This window comes from Sorex fumeus, unplaced genomic scaffold (assembly GCF_029834395.1).
Source record: "Sorex fumeus unplaced genomic scaffold, SorFum_2.1 ptg000092l, whole genome shotgun sequence".
NCBI classification, from domain to species: Eukaryota; Metazoa; Chordata; class Mammalia; order Eulipotyphla; family Soricidae; genus Sorex; species Sorex fumeus.
The window spans coordinates 7,165,407-7,174,703 of record NW_026606149.1 but is presented as its reverse complement, the minus strand read 5'-3'; the positions used below and the strand labels follow the sequence as shown (position 1 = coordinate 7,174,703).

Sequence of the window (9,297 nt, the reverse complement as noted above, 5' to 3'; positions counted from 1 at the left end):
AAAAATTTTACATAGGTTGTCAGAGGTTTCTATTCCAGTGCACCCGTGACCAAGCGTCAATATATAAATACACACAGAGAATCTGCACTGAGGTTCCTGGGCATGGCTGCACCTCACAGCTATAGAGAGACGCCCTGGCATCTGACAGGGGCAGGCTTGCCGTCCAGACACGTGACCACCAGGTAACAAGGATGGACACCTCAGGCAGAGGATGGAGAGTGAATCTTATTTGAAGATCACAGAGATGTGGGTCACCTCGTGGCTTTTTATTCAATCAATAATGATTCAGCAAACCCACAAATTGCTCTAAAAGATGTCAGTTCTTTGAATAAGCACAACTTTATGATGTAAACATGTTAAGCACAGATTCTGGAGTAAATCCTGAAGACCTCTTGTCCAAACAATCACTGTATCACTGTAACACTCTCATGCATAACATGAGTGTTCAGAATACCGACTCCAGAAAAGCTGCAGGGATAACTCTTGACTTCCGAAAACTTTACTGAGTACCATACACTAATCATGCAAGCAATCGTTTCACCAAACTGTGTCTATGTGACTGATAGACTGTATTTTTGTTTGTTTGTTTGGACAATAATCATTAGGCACGCAGAGCCTTGGAAGCTACCTGTGGTATATTCAATATACCAAAAAGAGTAACAATGACGGGTCTTATTCCAAATCCCCTGACCCTGAAAGAGCCTCCAATTATTGAGAAAGACGAGTAAGGAGAGGCTGCTAAAATCTCAGGGCTAGGACGAACGAAGACGTTACTGGTGCCTTCTCGAGTACATCGATGAACACGGGATGACAGTGTTACAGTGATTGTTTGGACAAGAGGTCTTCAGGATTTACTCCTGAATCTGCGCTTAAGGATGCTCCTGGTAGCACTCAGGAATGGACCATTTACGATGCGAGAGATAGAATGTGGGTCTGTTAAGTTCACGACAAGTGATTTAACCTCCACATCAGTGCACCAGCCTGGATATAATGTTGCCTTATAATTATATGGAGGAAAAAGAATGATAATGTCATCATGAAGGTCTTCACCCCTATATTTCACGCTGAACTGGCTAGTGAGATGAAAACCCCACATAGACGCGAATCTGAGAAGTTCAAACAATATTACTCAAGGGTAAACTGTACTTAAGAAAGAAAAAAAAATAAATGCGGTGATCAGTACAGTAGCAAACCTTCTCTAAAGCATGAAACAGCTAAGTAAAACATGGGAGCTACATGATAGAACGGGAGTTAAGGTCTAGGCAAGACATGAACCCAAACTCATTTATATTCCCAGCTCCAGCATTGCAGTGTAGGGAAGAAGGGGTCCGGGTAATGCCCCGGAGGCTCCAGGTACCACTGGGCTAGGCTGGCTTGTCCCTGGTACTGCAGGTTCTGAACCCCCTCCCCCCACTCCATCTCCTGGGTCTTGGAAGGGATCCACCAAAAATTGGGTGGGTGGCTGGAATAAAGCATGTTAAATGAGACCTTTCTGTGGTTCCTCTCTTATTTCTTGGGCTGCCCACCCCCTGGTACTAGGCAAATAGGATAAAAAACTTGTCTGACAAAAGAAAAATCACTGTATCACTGTATCACTGTCATCCCATTAATTGTCGAATTACTTGAGCGGGCACCAGTAAAGTCTTTATCCTCCCAGCCCTGAGATTTTTAGCAGCCTCTTCTTACTCATCTTTTCCCAACAATTGGAGGCTTTTTCAGGGTCAGGGGAATGATACTGGTTGTTGTAACTGTATTCCGTATATCCAATATGCCACGGGGAGCTTGCCAGGCTCTGCTTGTGTGGGCAGGATACTCTCGGTAGCTTGCGGGGCTCTCCAAGAGGCTTATATTTGTATATTTTTCTCTATGATTTGTTGCCTACTGTCTGAACCCCATGAGATATGGTGTAGTAATAGTGGAAAATGGGTAGGAAGTGTCTTATAATGTGCGCAGTCTGGAAAGCAGCCTGGAGTGTGGGCAGTGGCTGGGTAGTGGAGATTGGCTGCTGGGGCTGGGTCCCTTGGAGTGCAGAGATCTCTCACCTGCCCCACACCCTGCCATGGAGTCCCCTGACAAAGAATATATTATATTTATGTACTATACATGTATAGTGGGCTGGAGCTTCTGGGGCTGGGTCTCTTGGGGTGGGGATGGCTCTCACCAACCCCACAGAACCCGGTGGCATGGTTCTGCGAGTCTCATTTTATACTCCCGTCTGGGAGGAGCATTCTCAGTTCTGGAGGGTGGCCAATGAGGAGATTATCTGGTGCTGGCAGGGTGTGGCTTATGAGTGTAATCCCTGAGTCACTGGAGACTGGGGGAAGCAGGCAGAGGATCTTAGTTCTGGGTCCTGTTGCCTGCGAAGTCCAAGGTCACGAAGTTCGGCATTATCTGGGTTCCCTGGGACTTCATTCATGCGTGAGTGTGAGGCTCAGCCTGAGTGTCCGGAAAGTGGCCTGGAACGTGGCGGTGGTTGGGTAGTGGAGATAGGCTGCCGAGGCTGGGTCCCTAGGAGTGGGGAGAGCTCCCACCTGCCCCACACCCTGACATGGAGTCCCCTGACAAAAAATATATTATATTTATATATTATACATATAATATATGTATAATTATATATATATATATATGGCTTGGAATGCCTTCAAGAGCATTGAAGAAATAACTAAAAGGACAAAGAACCTCCAGCTACGAGCACATCTCTTTGATTCCACTATTCTTCTTGCATTAACATATGCCTCAGAGACCTGGACCCTACGAAAACAGGATGAGAACGCTATTCGGGTCTCTCAAAGAGGAATCGAAAGAACTATGCTTGGAATATCACGATTCACTCAAATGAGAGATAGAATCCGGAGTTCTGATCTTTGTCAAAGCTCAAGAATCAGGGACGCTGTCTCATTTGCCAAGACATCAAAAATCAGATGGGCTGGACACGTAATGAGGTTTACAGACAACCACTGGACTAGAGCCATTACTGATTGGATTCCACGGGACATCAAAAGATCACGTGGATGCCCACCTATAAGATGGTCAGACTTCTTCATCAAGACCCTAAATGATCGGTTTGAGGCTCTGCATGTTCCTAGAATGAACAGATACCATTGGGCTATGCTAGCATGCAACCGGGATGAATGGAGACGTTACTGGCACCCGCTCAAATAAATCGATGAATAACGGGGATTAAGTGATTAATAATTAATAATTATACATGTATAGTGGGCTGGAGCTATAGCACAGTGGTAGGGCATTTACCTTGCACGCAGCCAGGCGGCTGACCCAAGTTCTATTCATCCGCCCCTCTCAGAGGGCCCGGCAAGCTACCAAGAGTATCTTGCCCGCACAGCAAAGTCTAGCAAGCTACCTGTGACATATTTGATATGGCAACTGCAGTAACAACAAAGTCTCACAACGGAGACATTATTGGGCCTGCTCGAGCAAATCGATGAACCACGGGAGGACACTGCTACAGTGTTACATGTATAGCAAGCTATTTGTGTATAGCAGTGGATCCAAATTTTTCACTTTTAAGAACAAGCCTTACATTGAGAAAGACATTTAAATTATTAGTGTGGGATGAGAGAGGTAGCACATGAGGTAGGAACTGTCCTTGCACATGGCCAATCCGGTTGGTCCCCTGAGTGCCACCAGGAGTGATTTCTGAGTGCAGAGCAAGGGGTAAGTCCTGAGTACTGCTGTATATGTTCCCCCCAAAAGACCAAGAGCAATAACAAAAATAATCTTAGGGTTTCCCCAAGGGGGTATTAATTCAAAACTAGTAACAGCTTTTTTTTTTTCTTTTTGGGTCACACCTGGCGATGCATAGGGGTTAATCCTGGTTCATGTACTCCGGAATTACTCCTGGCGGTGCTTGGGGGACCATATGGGATGCTGGGAATCGAACCTGGGTCAGAGGCGTGCAAGGCAAATGCCCTACCCACTGTTGCTATTGCTCCAGCCCCGAAAGTAGTTACAGTTTTAATGGGTCTTTTATTTCCCCCCATCATAATACCTGATACTTACTCAGCAGAGGGAGTGTGAAGGTAATATTTTGAATGGATATATCTGAAGACTTTTTCCACTCATGTCAGAGAGAAGTAGAAAGGCGCATATCAGAATAAATGTTACTGTGGAGAATTTCTCATTTATAGTTACAAATAACATTACAAATGAAAATATCTTATAGTTTAGGTCTACTTAATAAAATATTCACTTAAAATCAATTTGCCTCCAAATATAATGTGAGAAACGGTGTTGTCTGAGGTGTTTCACAGAGGATATCTGGAATAGGTCTTTGCCTGTGATTACAAAATGTAAAAAAATTAAAATAAAGATGAAGAGAGAAATATTTCTCTCCTGGAAGTATCACAGAGCTGAGAGTTTGGCGCTTATTCTGTCCTCCGGCTTTCTGAGAACCTAGATCCACTGGAAACTTATATAAAAATGAAAAGAGACAGAACTCTAATTTGTATCAATGTTAAGTACTTTGATATATTACCTTGGAATCAGATTTCCTTTTTCAGGGAGAAAAGTCAGAGAAAAATCAAATAGGTAACTTAAAGAAGGGGTTATTAAGAGAAAAAAAATGAAAAGGAGTGAGTTACAGTTGACCAAAACCGCCCGAGGCCCCACATCAGTATGCAGAGGATTCCTTAAAGGAGCCTTTGTGAACAGATGACTGACAGAGATTTGCATTTAATTTTCTCGGAGGCACAGAAAACCCTAAACCATCAGTTATTTTGGAATGCTGTGATTGATCAATTAATAATTGAATTCACAAAGATGAGGCATAATCTTAGCTCATAGGAATATGTGATGAGCAGCCAAAATTTTTTTTCCAGTGGAGTCTTAAAAATATTTTCGTGATTGTTCATACCAGATAGAGCTAAAGGTCTCAGGCACGGGTGTTTCATAGAGCTATTGGCTATTAGAATGTGACAGCTAGAAGAACAAAGATCTAGACAAAACAACCACAAAAAAAAAATAGTAAAGAATTCCAAATGAACAGATGTCTCTGTATTAATCAGAGTCCTGATGAGTTAAAAACAATGTCACTTGGAAAGAATCCCTGGCAATATTGGAAGTGTGGAGTATATTGATTTGTAGGACATTCCTCCTGTCTACACTGTGTTTATTCACTCTTGGGTACAAAGAGCAGAGAACTTTGGAACAAGCCTTCCATCACTGGCACCCAATCACTGAGGTAGCCTGATGGAAATCATTCCTGGCAGATCTTTTTGCCCATTAATGTACTTCTTGCTGAAAATACTTGTGTGGGTTGAGGATCAGCTCTTCTTTAGAGTTTTGCATTGAGTTATATCTCAAGTTTTATTTACACCCTCACTTTTTCCCCCCAATCTTTCATGTATTTTCCTATCATCTCATTCCTTTTCTTGCTTAAGATTTCAAAACTCTGGGCCAGTGAGATAGTACAATTGTAAGGCATTTGCTTAAATGCAGGGGACCCTAATTTGGAAACATCTTTTATAGTTCCCTGAGCACCACGTGGGATGTTTCCTGAGAACAGAGCTGGAAATATCCCCTGAACACCACAGGTTGTGGTCCCTAAACAAAAAGCAAACAAATAGAAAGATTTTTCAAACTCAAGAATGAAGTACTAGCCTTTATTCTTTCTATGGCGTTTAAGGATTTGGAAAGCTATCTTTTTCAGCAACAGTGCTGAAACTAAATTCTCCAGTTTAATAAGGGACAGTGTTTGAAATAATCAAGCTGCCAAATGCATGGTAAAACATCAATATTTTGCAAGAATACTTTTATTTCCAACTTCCTAACAAAAATAGCACTTCGGTTGCTACCTCAAGATTTAATATGTTGGGGCTGGAGCAATAGCACAGCGGGTAGGGGGTTTGCCTTGCATGCAGCTGACCAAGGTTCGATTCCCAGCATCTCATATGGTACCCCAATCCAGGGGTAATTCCTGAGTGAATGAACCAGGAGTAACTCCTGAGCATCACCAGGTGTGACCGCCCCCCCCCAAAAAAAGATTTAATATGTTAAGCATGCTGAGTTCTCAGAAAATGTAATGCTAATCACAGATAAGAGTAAATTAAAAATCACTAACCACTTCTTATGGGCTGGAGCGATAGCATAGCAGGTAGGGCATTTGCCTTGCACGCAGCCAATATGGCCAACCCGAGTTCGATTCCTTCACCCCTCTCAGAGAGCCTGGCAAGCTACCGAGAGTATCTCGCCCGCTTGGTAGAGCCTGGCGAACTACCCGTGACGTATTGGATATGCCAAACACAGTAACAACCAGTCTCACGATGGAGACGTTACTGGGCCCGCTCTAGCAAATCAATGAACAACAGGAGGACTGAACCACTTCTTATAGGGCTGGAGTGATAGCACAGCAGGTAAGGCGTTTGCTTTACACGCGGCCAACATGAGTTAGATTCGTCCATTGCTCTTGGAGAGACTGGCAAGCTACTGAGAGTATCTTGCCCCAATGGCAAAGCCTGGCAAGCTACCCGTGACGTATTTGATTTGCCAAAACACAGTAACAACAAGTCTCACAGTGGTGACGTTAACTGGCCCTGCTGGAGCAAATCGATGAACAACGGGAGGACAGTGACAGTGACAGTGACACTACCTCCCATATCACTAATATCCACTTCAAACTGTTTTGCACTTTGTAAAACTGTGATGTTTGAACTAATACTTTAATGGCTGATTCATCTACCTATTATCTATTGCCACTCACTCAATATCTTTTCTTCAATTGCTAAGACTGTTCAAGAATCACTGGGTACAAAAGATCTCAAAAGAGAAAGAAAAACAGAATGAGGGCACCTACTCTAAAGTTTTTAAAACTCCTTTTATTTGGGCTAGAACGATAGTAAATTGGGTAGGACAATTACCTTGGATGTGACAGACCCAGGTTCAATTCCTGGTCCACCAAAAGTGATCCTTGAGCATAGAACCAGGAGTAAGCCCTGAGCACTGCCTGATGTGGCTCCAAAACAAAACAAAAATAAATTAATAAACAAATAAAACCTTCTCTTGGCTGATCCAAGGCAACCACCTATTATTATGCCAGCTATGCCCAGAGTGCCACTTTGATGAACACTTTCGTAAGTGCTGTTCCCCTGGTTGGCTAGCTCTTGAAAGGGCCCCGGGATTTTGTCTGTGAAATTCATCTTCGAGTTTTGAAACTTCATATGTTTATGAAATTAAAGCTTTTGCTTAAAAGCTTTAAGAAGGTAGTTTCGGCACCCTCACTGTCCTGTGCCCAGGTCTCACAGTGGTTTCTTACTGTTTTTCCTTTGGGGTCAAATGCCAATTTCTTGCTGAATCTGTCCCCTCAAGTTTCCCTCCCTCCTCCTGGTTTGTTGCTTATTCTGTGTGGCCGCTTTCTGGCTGCTGCTCCTGCCCATCAGTGCTTAGGCATTTCGTTGTTATCATAATTTCCCATTCTCCATACTGGCCAATTTGGGTGCTGGCTTAGTGCTCAAGGAAGACTTCTACCATATGGGTCAAAAAAAAAAAAAAGGTTCAGGACTGGGTTCTCTTCCCTGTGCTTCCCGTTTATGTGTTCTTCTTGCATTGCCATTTTCACCATTTGATTGGTATCCTTCATGTCTGTTCTTAAATGCTCAGTTAAATTTACTAGATTTTTTTTTTAGCATTTTCCCTAACCCCTTCACCATCAAGGTAATAATCATACTTAATTATTTGAACTCAACAAATACAGAGTTAAGATAATCTAACTGAAAAGCGTATTTGATAGTCACCCCTTCAAGGAGTTGAAAAGGTAAGTTTTGATGACTTATAGAAAACTTTCTCTATTCAAGCACTATATTTAAACTAATATATGGGACTCTTCTCCATTCTTGGTTATGCTGCAGTGACAAAAGAATTCCTGGCTCTTCATGCACAGCTGACTTTCTGCCATTCTGCTGTTGCAATATTGAGTTAAGGAACATGTCTGTAATGAGCAAAATGGAATTCCCTGCCACAGAAATGGAGTGGGGTTGGGGTTGGGGTTGGGGGTGGTGGGAGGGATACCAGGGACATTAGTGGTGGAGAATGGGCATTGGTGAAGGGATTAGCACTGGGTCATTGTATAACTGAAGCATAAGCACAGAAGTTTGTAAGTCTGTAACTGTACCCCAAAGTGATTCATTAACATTTTTTTAAAAGATAAAGGTAAAGGTAAAGGCCCTCCCGTTGATCATCGATTTTGCTGGAGCAGGCCCAGTAACGTCTCCATTGGAGACTTTGTTGTTACTGTGTTTGGCATATTGAATACATCACGGGGAGCTTGCCAGGCTCTGCCATGCGGGTGAGATACTCTTGGTAACTTGCCGTGCTCTCCGAGAGGGGCGGAGGAATTGAACTCGGGTCGGCCATGTTGGCTGCGTGCAAGGCAAACGCCCTACCACTGTGCTATCGCTCCAGTTTTTAAAAGAATAAAATTTAAAAAAAAAACAAAAACCTTTTACTATTCAACCTCCCTAAAATGTTACTGAAGCAGCAAGGGAAGCACAAATCATAACCTAGTAGGTGATTAGAACTGATTTTCTACTGGAGTAGCATACCTCCATAGAAGTAGTCATTAAGTTTCACCCTTTCTTGATGTGTTCACTTCTTTTCAAAAGACCACAGAGAGTATGAGAAATATTTATTTTTTCAGTAAACACAACCAAAAACAAATCTCTGATCTATGCTATAAACATCATATTCATGACTGTCAAGGACAAAAGAAGCCTTTAGATGGAGAAGTGGGATCCTCATAAAATAGACAAGCAGGAGACCTGGAGAGACCCAGCCTATACCTCCCTTGTCTTCAGAAGAAAAGGTGCTAGCCAAAGTGCCCACGGTGTCACAAAGGTGACAACTCCTGCTCCTTTATCCACATAGTGTTAGTGAGCCATGGCAAAGCCAAGACGTCCAGTGTCCCTACCCCACATTGGAAACTGTCTCCTAAATTGTACTGCACTAAAGCCCACCATAACCATTCTGAGTGACTCTAAGAGGAGAGGAAAGAGAGTGGCTCCCAGTTCCAGGAAAGGACACTCTTCCCCATGCATTAAATAGTTCTCTCCTTCTTGGAAAGCAGCACTGGTGCCAGATCAGCTGCAGAGAGGGCTGCTCACCATACACCTTGTTCCCTTTCTCCTTCTTTCAGCAAACTCACTGAGTGTTCAGGTTCAGAGACAAGGGAAATATTTGTCAATTCTTTTTCATTTCACCAAAAAGTATGACAAGCATACACAAAATGTACACGGCTATCATTTCTTAAAAGGAGTTACTCACAGTGGTGAGTATGCATATGTGTGA

The 9,297-nt window shown here is 43.0% G+C and overlaps 1 non-coding gene across 1 annotated transcript; it reads left to right on the top strand.

The window, feature by feature from the left end:
• The first annotated feature begins 7,806 nt into the window (after positions 1–7,806).
• On the top strand, positions 7,807–7,942 carry LOC130039661 (small nucleolar RNA SNORA46). Its single transcript, XR_008794941.1, has one exon. It is a non-coding gene; the product is annotated as a small nucleolar RNA SNORA46 (small nucleolar RNA).
• Positions 7,943–9,297: the final 1,355 nt, after the last annotated feature.